Source organism: Symphalangus syndactylus, chromosome 17, assembly GCF_028878055.3.
Source record: "Symphalangus syndactylus isolate Jambi chromosome 17, NHGRI_mSymSyn1-v2.1_pri, whole genome shotgun sequence".
Classification (NCBI taxonomy): domain Eukaryota; kingdom Metazoa; phylum Chordata; class Mammalia; order Primates; family Hylobatidae; genus Symphalangus; species Symphalangus syndactylus.
The window spans coordinates 26790442-26807866 of NC_072439.2; the positions used below are offsets into that span (position 1 = coordinate 26790442).

The 17425-nt window shown below is 39.4% G+C and overlaps 1 long non-coding RNA gene across 1 annotated transcript in view; it reads left to right on the forward strand.

Annotated features, from left to right (window-relative positions):
• Window positions 1-17425, forward strand: part of LOC134733040 (uncharacterized) — a 133059-nt gene that overhangs the window by 88715 nt on the left and 26919 nt on the right. The gene's annotated exons all lie outside the window — the stretch shown is intronic.

Sequence of the window (17425 nt, forward strand, 5' to 3'; positions counted from 1 at the left end):
TTTTTTTTACGTAAGGTCACTTAAATGAAAAGTGATTAAAATATATATTTCCTACATTACTGTCTACAAAACATCAGTTATTATAAATGTTAGATTGCATCTCCATGTTAAATCTTCACTGATAGATGTAGTTATGTAAATCATGAAAATTCTGTTTATAACTATAAAAGTGAATTGTGGGCGTAAAATGGTCAGCCATTTGGATAATGTCACAAGGCAGCATTTATATGGTAACTAATGACAAAGATTCATGGCTAGCGAGATATAAAATATTCTTTGCAATAAAATATTTCATTTATTGTTATGGAATCAGGGGGATACAACAAGGAACCAACGATTTGTATGACAGAGTTGAATATCTTTTATTTTGACTTCAGTATTTCCTGTTTTGGTTTATTAGCATCTTAGAACAGCATAATGGCATCGTTTGATGGGGCCTAATTATATTGGACTGTTTTGACCTGGTTACCTGGTTTAGCCATTCTGATAGGTAATGGTGGATATTGTAAATGAGAGCTGAATAGTCTCTGCCTGAAATGGCACTATACCCTGTAATTTCCACTTTGGAGAATACTCAGTTCTAACTTGTGATTCCTGGTAGAACAGACTTCATTTTTCTAGCCTAGCAATGACCGAGAAGCAGAGGAATCCCAGTGCCTTTTAAAATGTATTGTGTGGTTTTCTTTTAAAAAGCTTCTAATTGTTTTTTGGGAAGTAGAATTTATGCGTAGAACATCTGTTCATTATTTGCAGGTAAAATAAAACCATTTTCAATGTAAAAAAAAAATCACATATTTAAGTAGGTGTTAGCATCCCCATTATATAGATGAGAAAACTAAGGGAGTGACACAAAATACCTTGAATTGTAAAAAAAGATTACAATCTAGGTCTATCTGCTTCAGACTACATGTCCCTGTATTACCACCTGTATCTTGCAGGGCTCTGAACATTGCTACGCTGGCTTTCTTTCTGTCACAGAATTTTAAACCCATCTTTGGCAGGACAACATTTTTGAAATATTCATTTTTTCCTTTCTCCTCATATTTCCCACTCCATTGGCAGAGATAATAGGTCCTGAACTCCTTGCCACTGGGGAAAGATATGATGGATCGAAAAGGAGAAAATAGCTGAGGAGACTCTCCTGATAGACTGGAAATTCTGTGAACTGCAGGATTGATAGGATATTTGGGACAGGCTTCATGAAATAGAGCAGGTCTTCCCTTCATTAACAACCCCTCTTTCCACTCACCCACTCTTTAAAAGGCAAAGGGGGAAGAAAGAAGGCCAGGAGAGAAGCAGGGAGAGCAGTGACCTAGATGGCTATCCAAGAGAGGAACCCTATATCCCAGTTCCCAGGTTTGAGTTGGAGAGAGTGAATGCTTTGGGTACATAAGGAAGTAGACATGGATCCTAGAGAGTTTCAGAAAAATTACTGTGCCTCAGAGTGTCATGAAAACCTCGATTACAGCACTGAAGGAGAGGTAGACTTTGGTTCTGAAGGGACCAGAGAAGAAGGAGCTTCTCAGAGGCGATCAACAATTTAACCATTACCATCCCTTGGGTTGTACAACTGGGGAAACTCCCTGGCCTGGTACCAGGAGGGAGGTATGGAATGCTGCACCTGAACCCTTGTGTTAGTCTATTCTCATGCTGCTAATAAAGACATACCCGAGACTGGGTAATTTATAAAGGAAAGAGGTTTAATTTACTCACAGTTCCACATGGCTAGGGAGGCCTCACAATCATGGTGCTGGAGGAGCAAAGTCACGTCTTACATGGTGGCAGTCAAGAAAGCTTGTACAGGGGAACTCCCATTTATAAAACCATCAGATCTCGTGAGACTTATTCACTACCACGAGAACAGTATGGGGGGAACCACCCCATGATTCAATTATCTTCCACCTGGCCCCATCCTTGACATGTGGGGATTATTACAATTCAAGGTGAGATTCGGGTGGAGACACAGCCAAACGTTATCAACCCTGTTTTCTGAACACCACTAAAATTCAGTGTTATTATATATGATCTGGGATTTAATCTAGTATAGTGGGAGTACAGGTGAAACAAAAATTTATGATTGTTGTATCTGAGTGATGAATTCAAGGCCCTCTATTTTGGCATATGTGTAAAGTTTTTCATAATTAAAAAAAAAACTTCAATTTTAAAATTTCTGTCTTTAATAATATCCCAAAGGTCTTAGAAGACACCAGCAATTTAGTTTCTTTCCAACTGCAATGACCTTGGGCATGACTGGCCACACTGGATGAGTTGACCCGGGCCATATGCATTATTTAGGAAGGCCCTGCCAGCATAGATCAATGCAAGATTAATGATGGAACAATGAATGTCTCATTGATACCTGTAAGATACTGATAATTTATTGCTTCCCCTTTCTCTTTCATCCTATGCTTTAGGCCTTACTACATAAAGCCCCTCAATTTATTGTTAAATAGGTACATGAGATATACAGTAACATCATAAATTGATTTTATCAAGGAAGAAGATGAAACTACAAACAATCCAAATACCTGGCACAGATAAGATAGCGACAGGGAACAAGTCCAGAGTTTTAACCTAGTTTTTATCACAAAAGTCTGTACTCTTTCTTGTATACCATACTCATTCTCTAGCTCCTTAAGTTTAGGGACTTTGTTTTAACAAATCTTTGTATATCCCGCAGTCTAGAAATGGAAACCCAGAGTCAAGGTCCTGAATTTTAACCAGTTGCTTGGAAAAATCACATGACCTCTACAGGCTTCATATACTTCATTGATGGCTAGATAATAATAGTTAACATTTATGGACTACTTTATGGTAGACATTAAGCACATCATATACATTAGCTTAATTAACTCTCATGTCACCCTATACTTGTGTAATACCTATAATTAAATCATTTATATAGAAAAAGAATAAAAGACTGAGGGAGATGAATTGTTTGGGCAGGTTCATAGAGCTAAAATTGTGGGATCACGAATCAAATGCAGGCTCTCTGACTCCATTCCAAAGCATGAACCCTTAACTACTTACTGTCTATACAGCCTTCTATAAGACAGTTCCACGGTCTCTTCCAGCTCTACAGTCTATGACCCTGTATAACTGCAGACTTTCTCATGTTGAAGAATCTTTTGGATTCCGTAACTTCCCTTATAGAAGCGTTTCCCTGTAATTATTTTTAAAAATCAAGTTGAAGTTCAGAATCCCCTACAGTTAGGATTAACTCTCCACAAGTTCACCCTTAATGCTGCTCTTACATGTTTATCCTGTTATTCCATAGTTCCTTTTAGCACAGTTTACTGTCTTCAAATGGTTTACACAAGCCAACCTCATGTGTACCATGAATTTACCTCCACCCTTTAAAAAAATATAATGCCTCTTCTTCTGAAATTCCTTTTTAACCCCAAACCTTCTTTTATCTATGGCAGACACACCAGAAACACTTACTTCCAGGTACAGCTTGTACTAATCCACCCAGGGGCTGATCTACAGGGCACTTGTCAGTGCTATGTGTCCTACTCCCTGGAATGCCCAGAGACGCAAACGAGGGTGCTGCTGGTGGGTTGCTGTTCTTGTGCCATGATGATTCCCTTCACTCTTTCTGGAGAAGCATATGAGAGCATGACCTCCTCAGACTGACTGACTAAGCCCGCCATGGTCACGCCATACAGTAGCTGAGAGACCCTTGGCAAGTTATAAAACTTCTCTGTGCCTCATATGTAAAGCAGGTATAATAATAGTTCCTTCGTAAGATTTGTGTGAAGATTCAATGAGTTAATACACACAGAGGTTTTTAAAGAATTCCTGTTACATTGTAAGTGCTTAGAAATTTTATCTATTATAAGGCCATTTAACTCCTTGGGTACCAGCCTTCTGTGAACACTTTACTAGGCTAAAAGCCTGTTTCCAAAACACATGGCAAGAGACAGTATATACCATGGTGGTTAGGAGTACAGTCTTTAGAGTCAAAAAGACCTAGATTCACATTCCAACTCTTTGCTTGTGAGTTGTGTGAATTTGGGCAAGCACACCTCTCTGAGGCTGTTTCCTCACTGTAGAATGAAGATAATAATACTATCTTTCCAGGGTGGACGTGATGATGAGAAAGAATAATATATAGTGTACTTAGCCCAGATTCCCTATGAATTAGAGCCTGAGACAAGCTTGTATACTAACAATTTATTGGAGGATACAATCCCAGGACAGAGAAAGTAAAGAAAAAGGATAAATGGGGAAAAGAAGGAGGGAAAGAAAATATAGATGGTGTGTAATCAATGTGGCCATAGCTTCAGGAGAAAACAACTGGTTGTACAGGGCACCTGCACGTGGGCAGAATTGTCCATCAAGGGAAGGAAGGAAGAGGGATTTATCTACTGGCTCTCTGTGGTTTTCTGCCTCGTATTAGTAAATCTTCAATCCGCATTAACTCCTGTGCACTTTTAGTTGTGTCACCATGTCCTTCTGGGCTGTTACTGGGGAAGGCAGATCCCATATCCTGTCATGAACCTTCTGAACCTGAAAGTGGTGTGAGAAACCAGCACCTCCATGGATCTGATGAGGTTGGGTCTTGCCACTGGGGCTGCCACAGCCATATCAGAACTCAGCCTTACCTCAGGGGAGATTGATACCTGGCTGTGTCAAGAGATGAGGCTGGACCCTCTTTTGAGTGAGCAACCAAATACCCAGGAATAATGCTGGGCAAAGAGAATTTGGGGACGTTCACAATTTGTTCCAGTATGGCAACCAATTCAGTGGGTGGTACTTAGTAAGTAAATAAATGGTTGCTGACACTGTTAATGGTACAAACACATAATCAGAATGGTATAAATTCCAGAACTGTATGTGAAACTTGGGAATACCTTATTTCCCTGAAAACTAGTTCTGAATTCTCAAGGTGATGGGGCACTGAGGGCTACCCTCGCCAGATGCCAGGACTGGCCCAGTGGATAGAAAGTGAATACTGTATGTTATGGTTTTGCTTTGTTTTGTTTTGTTTTGTTTTGTTTTGTTTTGTTTTGTTTTGTTTGAGACAGTGTCTCGCTCTGTCGCCCAGGCTGGAGTGCAGCAGCATGATCTCAGCTCACTGCAAGCTCCGCTTCCCGGGTTCACGCCATTCTCCTGCCTCAGCCTCCCCAGGAGCTGGGACTACAGGCGCCCGCCGCCACGCCTGGCTAATTTTTTGTATTTTTAGTAGAGACAGGGTTTCACTGTGTTAGCCAGGATGGTCTCAATCTCCTGACCTTGTGACCCACCTGCCTCGGCCTCCCAAAGTGCTGGGATTACAGGCGTGAGCCACCACGCCCAGCCTACTGTACGTTATGTTTTAAGATTCTTTGACTCTCAAATCATTTTTTCTCCTTATCAGCCTCACTGTCTAAACTTAGGTGTGCAATGTGTTTCTTGGGCATGCACATAAGAGCTTCCAGTGCTCTGAGGGATAGCAGATGGGAAGGTAGACAGCCTGACGGCTTTTGTGTGCGTAGGAATGAGAAAGGGGGCAGAATGTTATGCTTGGGAGAGTGTCTTGATTATGGAAGTGGAATTAGGGATTTCTTAGGAAAAGGACTTTAAAGACAAGGTGTGGGGAGGACTGAGACATCATATCGGGAAAAGAGGAATGAAGCTTGGGGGCTGAACACACACTTGACCTTACTTCATGGTTTTATCTAGGTCTAAACCTTTGGCATTTGGCCCAAAGTTTTGTGAGTCTTAAGCCATGTAAATCAAATGTAATTTCTCTGCCCAAAGTTAGTGAGAAAAAATCAAGGTTTAGACCTGATTTAAAATATAAAACATTCTGTTATAATTCTCTATAAAAGGAACTAGTGCTCCCTTGGATAAATGGCTGATTCTAGGGCTGAGACAAGAAGTATAAAATATGAACCTGGAGCATCTTGTAGCACCAGAAATTAAGGAATTGCTCAAAAAACAAAACAAGGATTACATGTCAAAAGGACACAGGAGCCAACAGGAAGAGCTTCTAAAGGCCCAGCCTGGAATAATTTGACAACAAAATGGATACCATTGTATTGGATTATAACCCAAAGCATACTATAAATATCCATGAGTCGATAATCATATAAATGAATAATTGAATATAGAATAAATATGAGGAAAACAAACAAATCTCTTGTGCAAAAGAATGCCAAATAACTTATTGATATCCCTTTCTCAAAGAGATAGAGCATAACTCCTCCCTCCTTAAATATGGCCTGCACGTGGTAACTTCCTTCCAGAGCCAATTGTGTAAAGGAAGGAAAAAAGTAGTTTTACAGTGGAGAAATATGTAAAACACTACCTCAGCCAGTGAATCAAGGTTAACATCTACAGTGACAAGTCATGATGATGGGATGATGTGATAAAAGTGGCACTGTAACTCTATGGCCTTTCTCCCCCCAAACCCATAAACCATGTTTAATCATGAGAAAAACTTAAGACAAAACCAAATGGAGGAACAGTCTCCAAAATACCTGCCCAGTACTCCTCAAAACTGTCAAGGCCATCAAAAACAAGGAAAGTTCGAGAAAATGTCACAGTCAAGAGGAGTTTAACGGCCGAGCTCAGTGACTCATGCCTGTAATCCCAGCACTTTGAGGGGCCAAGATGGGCAGATCACCTGAGGTCAGGAGTTTGAGAACAGCCTGGCCAACATGCTAAAACCCTGTCTCTACTAAAAATACACATACACAAAAATAGCTGGGTGTGGTGGTGGATGCCTGTAATCCCCGCTACTTGGGAGGCTGAGGCAGGAGAAGAGCTTAAACCCAGGAGACGGAGGTTGCAGTGAGCTAATCTCATGCCAGTGCACTCCAGCCTGGGTAATAAGAGTGAAATTCCATCTCAAACAAAAAAAAAAAAAAAAAGAGTTTAAGGAGACACAACAACTTAATGTCAGTGTGATATCCCAGATAGAATCTTAAAAAAGAAAAAGGGCATTAGGATAAAATAAAAGAAATCTGAATAAAATACAGACTTAATAGCAATGTAGTAATACTAGTTTATTAGTTGTGACACATGTGCCGTATTAATGAAAGATGTTAATTAACAATGGGGAAACTGGATACAGTTTACACAAAACTTCTCTGTGCTATCTTTGCAACTTTCCTGAAAATCTAAAACATTCCAAAATTAAAATTGTATTAAAAAACTACAAAAACCACTTATCTCACTCTGTCACCCAGGCTGGAGTGCAGTAGCACAATCTCAGCTCACTGCAACCTCCACCTCCCAGGTTCAAGCAATTCTCGTGCCTCAGCTTCCCGAGTAGTTGGGAATACAGGCACTCGCCACCACACCCGGCTAATTTTTGTATTTTTAGTAGAGACAGGGTTTCACCGTGTTGGCCAGACTGGTCTCAAACTTCTGACCTCATGTGACCCGCTCACCTCAGCCTCCCAAAGTGCTGGGATTACAGGTGTGAGCCACCATGCCCGGTCTTGATTTTCCTTTCTAAATTTGGGCTTGATCATTATGTTATCATTGCTCTTGTGGGGGAATCTTTGAATATGTTCCTTTGGCTTTGACTCAAACAGAGGTAAGGCAATTGACTGGTGTTGGCCAATGATAAACACATAAGCTAAATAATTTTGAAAAAATACTTGTCGGGTATTTTAGGAGTGAGCTTTGCTTTCTGGTATCTACCGTTAACACTGTTGGCTACCCACCTGGTGAGACAACTCAGTAGGGTGCACGTGAGTGAGCCTTGACATAGTGACTAAAAATATGACCCAGTGCAGCAAAAAGTGTAGTTGTACATGGTGTCAGGAGACCATATCAGAACTCATATTTTTACAATAACAAGCTGTGATGCTGCAACATTGGATTGTGCTTTACAGGTGAGGACTACACACCAGAAACAGATGATCCCTTGATGAGCAAGAATCCTGTTTTTATTCCCTCTGTGTTAAAACCATCTGTCATAAGAGAAAAAGCAAACAAGCAAAATAAATAAAAGACTATCCAAATCAAATGTTCATTTTTCCCCTTGGTGAATGTAAATATGCTAAATAACATTTTGAATATTGAGGATTCTGAGCAAAATAATAACTTAATATTAGTACTTAAATATTTGGTCTTATTTTTCAGAATATACACGATTTTCAATTAGAGGTGATAGAAATATAAGTAATATTACTTATAAAATATAATATATAAATATTATAAATATAAGTAAATAGTGGAAGAGGAATATCCATAAAACACAATGAACAGATACTGAAAAAATCTCATTGTTGTCAAACTAGCTGTTCAATACCATATATTGAGACCCCTTTGTGTTTTTTATTAAACAACTGAATATCATTTCTTATATTTACGGTGCTTATTTTACTGGCTTTTAAATTATAGAGGATGGAAATGTACAAGTATATTCATAAATATACTATGTTGTTTTATTCCTCATTTTGGTAAAATACTGCCTTTTTCTAGAAGCATATTTTAAGTAAATTAATTTGTGGGGAAGCATACAGGTAAAATGTCAGAGCATTTGCATTTTGTAAAAAAGAAACTATAGGAAGTGATATTTTATGTATTTATCAGTTTCTCTTATTTACTATTTATCAACTTAAAAATATTGGAGTGAAACCCCGTCTCTACTAAAATACAAAAAAAATTAGCCGGGCGTGGTGGTAGGTGCCTGTAGTCCCAGCTACTCAGGAGGCTGAGGCAGGAGAATTGGTTGAACTCAGGAGGCGGAGGTTGCAGTGAGCCGAGATCACGCCACTGCACTCCAGCCTGGGCAACAGAGCGAGACTCCATCTCTAAAAAAAAAAAAAGAGAAAAAGAAAAACAGAGGCTGGGCATAGTGGCTCACGCCTGCAATCCCAGCACTTTGGGAGGCCAAGACGGGTGGATCACTTGAGTGCAGGAGTTTGAGACCAGCCTGGGCAGCATGGCAAAATACAAAAATTACGCAGGCGTGGTGGTGTGCACCTGTGGTCTTAGCTACTCAGAAGGCTGTGGTGGGAGGTCAAGGCTGCAGTGAGCTGTGATCACAGAACTGTACTCCAGCCTAGGCGACAGAGTGAGACTCTGCCTTAAAAAAAAAAAAAAGATTGGGAAACTGGCAACCTTGCCTTAATTGGTTTCCAAGTATTTAATATTTTTTAAAGCTAGTCTCCCACCCCACGGGAGCATTTGGTAAATGCGCCCCGTATAAATAAAACATTTCAGAAAATTTCCCTTGAGTGAGTGAAAAATCAAAAAGCAGATCTGAGCCTTACCCGTATATTTTCTGAAAGATACCAATCCATACCCAGAAAGCTTCTTTTAAGAGAAGTGATGTGTTTCTCTGCTTCAGGAGTTAAAGAGGAGATTTGATTGATGTCCTCAAATACTGGTCAAGTCTAAGGGAACATTTTTAAAGATTGAAGGTTTCATGGGGTTTGAAGAGTTCTTTTTTTTTAATCTACATTCAAGTGGATATATTTTTCTTCATCATTTTTCCTGGTTTTGTGTTTTCTGAAATTGCCTGCCTGCTTGTCTCTTGGTATTTCTGAATTCTTTCCAGTCATTGCTTGACTGGGAATACATTCCTTTTCTTTTATACTACTTTATTGAAGCTTTGTTGAAAAAACGATCAAGAGGAGAATGAAGAATGCAAAGCAGGTTGATAATGGTCAGAGCTGCTGACTTTAATATAGAAATAACCTAGGCCTCAGGTGGGGGTGAGTGGGTGAAAGAGAGATTCAGACACTCGCCTCACCACCCAGAGAGTGGAATGTCCCTAGTATCATGATTTCCTGCTTTCTTTGGAGGGCAGCCCCTATGGCTGTTTGGGGAAAAGAAAAAAATCATTCCATTACATTCCTGAAGACTGTGATCATGTATTCCTTTCCCTTGCTGGATTCTTCATAAACTTAACATGGCTCAGAGCCACTGCCCATCAGGCTGGTAACTGCAGGCCTGAGTTCTGAATTCTTATCTTCACTTGTCTGTTCCTGCACCATAATAGCAGAATCACAAGTCTTGGATACCCTGATAGTCCAGTAAGGGGTGTGTGTGTGTGTGTGTGTGTGTGTGTGTGTGTGTGTGTGTGATCATAAACATAGTAATACTGACCCTCTATGTGTCAGGGACAGTTTATGGGCCATGTATGTAGCAGTGATCAAGACATACGAGGACCCTTGCTCACACGAAACTTTCTGTCTTAGTCTATTTTGTGCTGCTATTGACCTGAGACTGAGTAATTCATCATGAACAGAGATTTATTTCTTAAGTCTAGATCCAAGGTTGAGGAGCCCACATGTGTTGAGGGCCTTCTTGCTGCATCGTGCCATAGCAGGAGGCAGAAAAGCAAGCGAGCACATGCATGTGAGAGAAATGGGGTCAAACTCACTCTTTTATCAGAAGCCCATCAGCCTTAATCCATTCATGAGGGCAGAGCCCTCATGACCTAATCACCTCTTGAAGGACCCACCTCTCAACACTGCGTTGAGGATTAAGTTTCTAACACATGAACTTTGAGGGACATATTCAAACCATAGCACATTCTGAGACAGGATTTGAGCAAGAGTATAAAAATCGGATAGAGAAAGAGAAGGAAAGGAAAGAATGTAGGAAGGAAAAGAAAGAAGTGTTGGATATGATAACGATTAGGGTGATGGGACGGAAAGATATTAGTGAGGAGGAGCTCCTGTAGATTGAGTGGTCACCAAGGGTCTCTAGGAGGAGATGAAACTCGAGAGTTAAATGAGAAGCAGTATACCATTATACGAAGAACAATTGGAAGAATATTTCAGCAGAGAAAAATGCTAGTGCAAAGGCCTTTGAGTTGGAATAATCTCAGTGTGTTTGAAAACTAATTCTATGGCTGGAGAGGAGTGGGCAAGGGAAGAGTGGTAAGAGATAAGATCAGAAACATAAGCAGGGCTGAATTATGGAGGGCTTTGCCAACTATTGTAAGAGCTCAGGTCTTATTTTAAATGTGATTAAAAGCCACCCAGAGGTTTTCAGGTAGGATAAGAATTGGGGGTGACTCAATCTTAGATACATTTTTATAAGATCATGCACTGATGTACATTTTAAAAGATCACATATTTTTAAAAGAAAATATTGTGAAGAATATTCTGTAGGAGAGCAAGGTACAAGAAAGGAAGAAGGAATCCCCGTGGGGGAGATGTGGCTGTAAGAACAGGTGTGAAGGGATGGTGGCTTATACTAGGGATGTGGTGAAATGGATGAGTGGAGAAACGAACAATTATAGGTGATAGAGATGACAGGACCAATAGATGGAGTGCAGATGGGGAGTAAAGTAGATAAAGGTTCAAGTTAAGTTATACATTTTTGGTTTGAGGAATTAGGTGGATGGTGGTACCTCTTGCTTGGATGGGTAAAGCTGGTGGAAAATAAGACCAGGGAGAGCTGTGAGTCAGGAGTTGTTTTGACCATGTTATTTCTGCAACATCTAATTGAAGATGTCAAGTTGGCCGTGGATGTACAGGTTCAAGGACTTAAATTTCACAACCAAGATTTGATTTGCCTCTTATATAGATGAGATCTGAGTGGGTTTTGGACATAGCCCTAGTTCACTCCAACATTTAGAGTTCAGGAGAAGAGGAATTATCAGCTCTGTGAGGTAAAAAGAGAACCAAAAAAGTATGATGTTATGAAAGCAAAAAAAGGAAGACATTTCAAGAAGGATGGAGCAGGCAATTGTGTTGATTCTTGCTGAAAGAGGAGAAAGAAGTGACCTATAGAGTTAGCAACATGGAGATCATAGCAGAACAATCTTTGAAATATGGTGTGGATTGAAGCGTATTTGGAGTAGGTTAGGTATATGGAGGTAGAGATCTTAACTAGAAATAACTCTTCCAATAAGTTTACAGTCAAGGTAGTTTGTTTTTTTTAAAAAAAATTAAGAGATTAGGAGTATGTTTGTACACTGATGACTGTGTGAAATACAATTCGGTATTTGGAAAACATAGTGAAATATAACTTTTGTAGAAATACTTAGAAATTTAAAACACCACTTGATCCCTCTTAGTGGAGGAGTAATATTTTTGTGGAAAGAAATTCCTCCTTTTCAAATGTGGAAAGTTTGTTAATTCTCAAACATGTTGAAGCCTAAGAATACCTTGTGAGCATTGTACTTCAGGGGCGATGTAGATGTCCACAGTCTGAAGTAGTTTTTTACACAAAGCAGAAAGAATAAAAGGTTCTAGTGCTTCTGAAAGTAATGAATGCAGAATTGTAGACAGTTTGAAAAGAAAGAATATTTTCATAAGCAGAGAGTTAGGGAAGTATCTAATTCTAACTTTAGGAAAAGACACAAATCCAATTTATTTATTTTAAAAAATGAACATGTATGTTAGTCATCTGGATCAAATAGGAAAAGCAAAAGTGAGTCACTACAGAAGTAGAGATTATAGGCAGGTCTAGAGGATGAAGACCAATTTCATGAAGCACTTGGGGGATGGTGAATAGGGTAAGTTCAAACATCTTGGTGGCATGAACAAAGGCAGGAAGACATGAGTAATACATAGGAGAGCAGAAGATAGTCAAGACTGACTGGGACAGGGCCTATGAGGAGGTAAGAATATGAGGATAAATTAGGGCAATATTCTATATGGTTTGAATGTTGAGGCAAGGAATTAATTTTGCAAAAATGTGGTACGGTTAGAAGTTTTTGAACAGAATAATGGTCTTTAGTGTTTCCTTTTGATATTAAAATAAATATTCTGGCCTAGACTTTCTCTAAGGATTTCATAATATGAGGCTTTGAAGTGGTCAAGCCAACAAGTGTCTTGGAGAATATGAAAACTAAAACAATAATAATGACCATGTCTTTTTTTTTTTGAGAATTATCATATGGCAGACACTGTGCTAGGTGGTTTACAGTTAGCAATCACATTAATCCTGTGAGGTAGGTGTTATTGTTCTCATTTTATAGATAAGAAGAAAGCCTCAATGAGGCTTAATAGCTTGCTTAAAGCTGCGTAAATAAACCAGTATGAAAATTTAGCTGACTCTGTCTAAGAAGCCAGAACCAAATATTTCTTGCTCTTGAGAATTTTATACTCTTGTTGGGGAGATAAAACCTCTCTGTATGAAATGTTTATAACTCCCATGCTTACTATTTTTTTATTTGTATGTAACTTTGTATGGATTACCTGTGTTCTTACTAAATTGTCACTATGCAATGAATCCAAGCTCTTATACTCAGATTTTGGTATCAATCTGAAGTTTAAGATGGCGGTTCCTCTATGGATTGGAATTCTACTTAAAACATTAGTCCACTTGTCTGGAGTCCAGTCTTGTATAGATCTTTTCTTGTTCTCTGTTAATTTTGTGGTTCTGATAACAGAGAACCACAATGCCCAGCCCAGTCCACTGCTTCGCAACACCAGGAGCATCATTCACACTATGGTTGACACAGTTGGCACTAGTTGTGCAGTTGGTTGGCCCTGCTTCAGGTCTCCTATTGTGCTGAAATTAAACCCCTACAGACATTGAGGACCAGATGCCCCAACCCAAGTGTGATGGTTAATTTATGTGTCAACTTTACTGGGCTAAGGGATGTCCAGATAGCTGGTAAAACATTATTGCTGGGTGTGTCTGTGAGTATGTTTCCAGAAGACATTAGCATTTGAACTAGTGGACTGAGTAAAGATCACCTTCACCAATGTGAGTATCATGCCATTCACTGAAGGCCCAAGATAGAACAAAAAGACAGGGGTGGGATGAATTTACTGTCTTTTCTTGAGCTGAAATATCTATCTTCTCCTGTCCTTGGACGTCGGAGCTCCTGGTTCAGGGGTGTTCAGGCTCTGGGAGTTACACCAATGGTCTCCCCAGCTCCTCTCTGTTTCCCCAGTTCTCAGGCCTTCTCAACTTAGAGTTATACCATTGGCTCCCCTAGTTCCAGGACTTCAGACTCAGACTGAATTACAGCTCTGGTTTTCCTGGTTCTCTAGCTTCCAGATGGCAGATTGTAGGACTTTCCAACTTCCAAAGTTGCATGAGTTAACGCCCATAATAAATATATTATTAATATATTTATAATTTATAATTAATATATAATAAATATATTATTATGGGCGTTAACTATTATAAATATACCTATTGGTATTACAAATATACCTATTATAAATATACCTATTGGTTCTGTTTTTCTGGGGAACCCTATCTAATACTTCAAGTTTCCCATCGTCCTGTGGGCCCTATATCATGGACTGTTGACTCCATCTTTAAGGACCAGAGGACTCCTATCTGGCCCATTCTTTGAGCATTTCACCCTTCCTTCATTCCTGAACTACCAAGAGCCTCGTGTGCCTTCTACCTGAACTTCGTGCAATGATTAGGAAAAGGATTTGAGAACCTGAGCAGTGAATTTCAGAGGACATGTCAGAAACATATGAAAATCATTAGAAAACAGAGCAAAGAGATGTATTCCTTCATTCACTTATTCACCCATCAAATACTATTGAGTATGTAGGGATAGGTCAGACAAGTCCAGCTTCATGGATGTAGAATGCATGTAGTCATAGAGGGTCCCATGCTCAGAAGGGCCCTGTGGTTGGTTGAACATGGTGTTGTCACCATCTTGAATTTCTTTATAATTTTATGGTTGAACATATGTTGTATAAGTGAAGTCTAATGGGACAACGGAGCATATGACTGAACAGAGGGGACAACACAACATGTGTGTCTACCTCATTTCTTGCTTCTCCATTTTCCTATAGCATTTGTGATGCCCATGAGTATTCAAATTCCAGTACACCCATGATATGTAGGAGTTTATTGAGACTCAAAATAAGTACAAGGTAAGTGTGTTATGTCTAGGACGGAGTATGTGGTGGTGCTGATGACCCCAAGGGACAGAACTTTCCATTCAATCCAGAATTTGCTTCAAACACAAAAAGGAAGCATTGGTATTCTAAGAAGTAGACAATCAAGGAACCCTATCAATATTCTTTTTTAGTTTTGTTGCACCACAAATGATGATATAGGAAGGGAGAGTTTCTTTTCCTTTCAATCATTCCACACTCATTAGATAGCATTGATAGACTGAAAATATATATATATATATATATATATATGAACTAAAACAGTTGAGTTGATTTTGTGCAGCATTTGTACTATTCTGTTAAGAATATACACACGTAAGTGTGAGCTACAAAATCCAAACCATAATTTTGATGATTCCACACAAGTTAAATGCACGTGTATTTACATTTAGATCTGGCAATATACAACATAGAGATAAATGACAAAAACTTATGCTAAAAGTTTACAATTTCAACTTTTCTTAGGACAATATTAAGTAGCAAATGCACCATAGTAAGTCAAGAGAGTGAATGTGGAGAGGATTCACTTTATATTGTAATACACTTTCCTGCTTTTTGAAGCAAGGAGCTCTTCATTGTTATTTTGTGTGGGTCCCAGAAATTATGTAGTTGGTCATGGGGCCAGGCATTGTGTTGGGAAATGAGGACAATGATGAACAAGTAGGCCACAGATTCTGTCCTCATGGAGTTTACAATTGAGCACAGATAATTACATAAGAACAATTGTTATAAGAGGTACAAAAGAAAGGTACAGGATGCTATGAGAACATATAAATGAAAGAACCTATTTTGCTCGGTGTTGCTGATTGCCTACTCAACAGCTCTTCTCCCTTGCCCACAAAATTTACCTTCTTTAGAGACTAAAACTGCCAGATCCTGACTTTCCCCAGCAGGTATGGGGTATGGATATGTGGCTAAATCCTATCCGGTGTTATTTGAGTGTAAGTCTGCTAGATACAGGGACACTTTTGGAAAAGATTTTCCTCCCTGATAAAGAGAGAAACATGAAGAGAAAATCCTTCCCTTCTTTTCTACTTTAGCTATTGTTACATGAGGACCTGATTCCTGGAGCAGTTGTAGCCTTCTTGTGATTATGAAGGAAAGCCATGAAAATGGCAAAAAGCAGACCCAGGGCTCTAACATAACTTTGAACCTCTGAGTCAATCCAGAGCTGTCTGCATATGGACTTCTTGTTAGGTGAGGAAACGTAAGTCCTCAGTGTTAAAGACAACTTTAGTTGAGTATTCTGTTGTTTGCAGTCAAGACTTACTAATACATTGATCTAGTTTGGGTGATCAGAGAGGCTTCCCCTGAGGAAGTTGTATATACACCAGAACAATGAGCAGAAATTACATTTTCAAAAATTTGGGAGAACAGAGTTCTAGGCAGACGGAATAAACATATTTGAAGCCCCTGAATCAGGAAGATACTTGATGTGTTAAAGAAGCTAAGATTCAGAGGTATACATGCTGGGGAACTAGAGCGGATGTTCAGCATTCTGCAAGTCAGGTTCTAGGATACACCAGCAGACAGACAACCCAACCTTGTCCTACTGGAGGTTGGTGATAAGCTTACTGCTTTTCTATAATGTGTCCGAGAAAGTTCAGGCTCCAGCACTCAGGGTGCCTATCAGCTTTCCCACAGCTCACTGGCAGCAAATGTTATCTTCGCATCTTTGTTGACAATCCCACTTGTAGAAAGTGGATGCCATGCCTGCATGTGCTACTCTGAGTGGTAACACAAAGATTATCAGAATTTTTAGCAAACGGTAAACTCTTTGGCACATAACCTTCCTTGTCTTGATAAGTAAGCAACATGATGTGAAGGCAGCAGAGATTAAGTGTAAGATCCACAGAGGCGTGCTTCAGCAGACAGAGTTAAAAATATTTTTATGTAAGACTTGGATGATTCCCCAAATGATAAAAATAATGAGAAGGGCAAAGTCATCAGGAGTGTTTGTATAATTGCAGCTTTAATGGTTAGAATCCACTCAGCTTCCATGACTAAGGTATGGCCTAGGTGTCTGATGGTTCCCACAGATAATGACATCTTCAGGAATAAAGCTGTCAAAGCCATTATCATTATCGTGTTTATCAACATCTCATTATAGTCATCAGATTTGGTGCCAGAAGCGGGAAGAGCTGTGCTTTACAAAACAGACATATACCTCCAAAGCCTGTTTAAACTGCAATTACACAACGGCAGTGATTTTCTGTAATTTGTGGGAGGAAGGAGATGAAACCCTGGGCTCTGCGCTGGAAACAGAAAAAGAAAGAGAAAGAGAGAGACGAGAAGGAAATAGCATTTTAATTATGTTTTAAAAAAATGTATATAGCACCTTCAGCATTATAAAAACATCATCTCATTAATCCTCTTAATAGCCATATTAGTTAATTCCACAGTTGAAAGAAGAGGAAATTAAAGTAATGAGATGTCTAAGTGGCTTGTCCCCAGCATGAATGCACTAGAGACATCAGGGAAATAAAACTGGCACTATTAATTTGATGAGTGGCTCTCTCTCATCTTTTGGTTCTTAAACCTTGCCACAGATTGAACAGGAAATTGAAGATCGTGCACTGGAGCCAAAAGCCACTGTTGGCCTTGTAATGTTGTGAATCAAGTAGAAAGACGCAGCACGATTC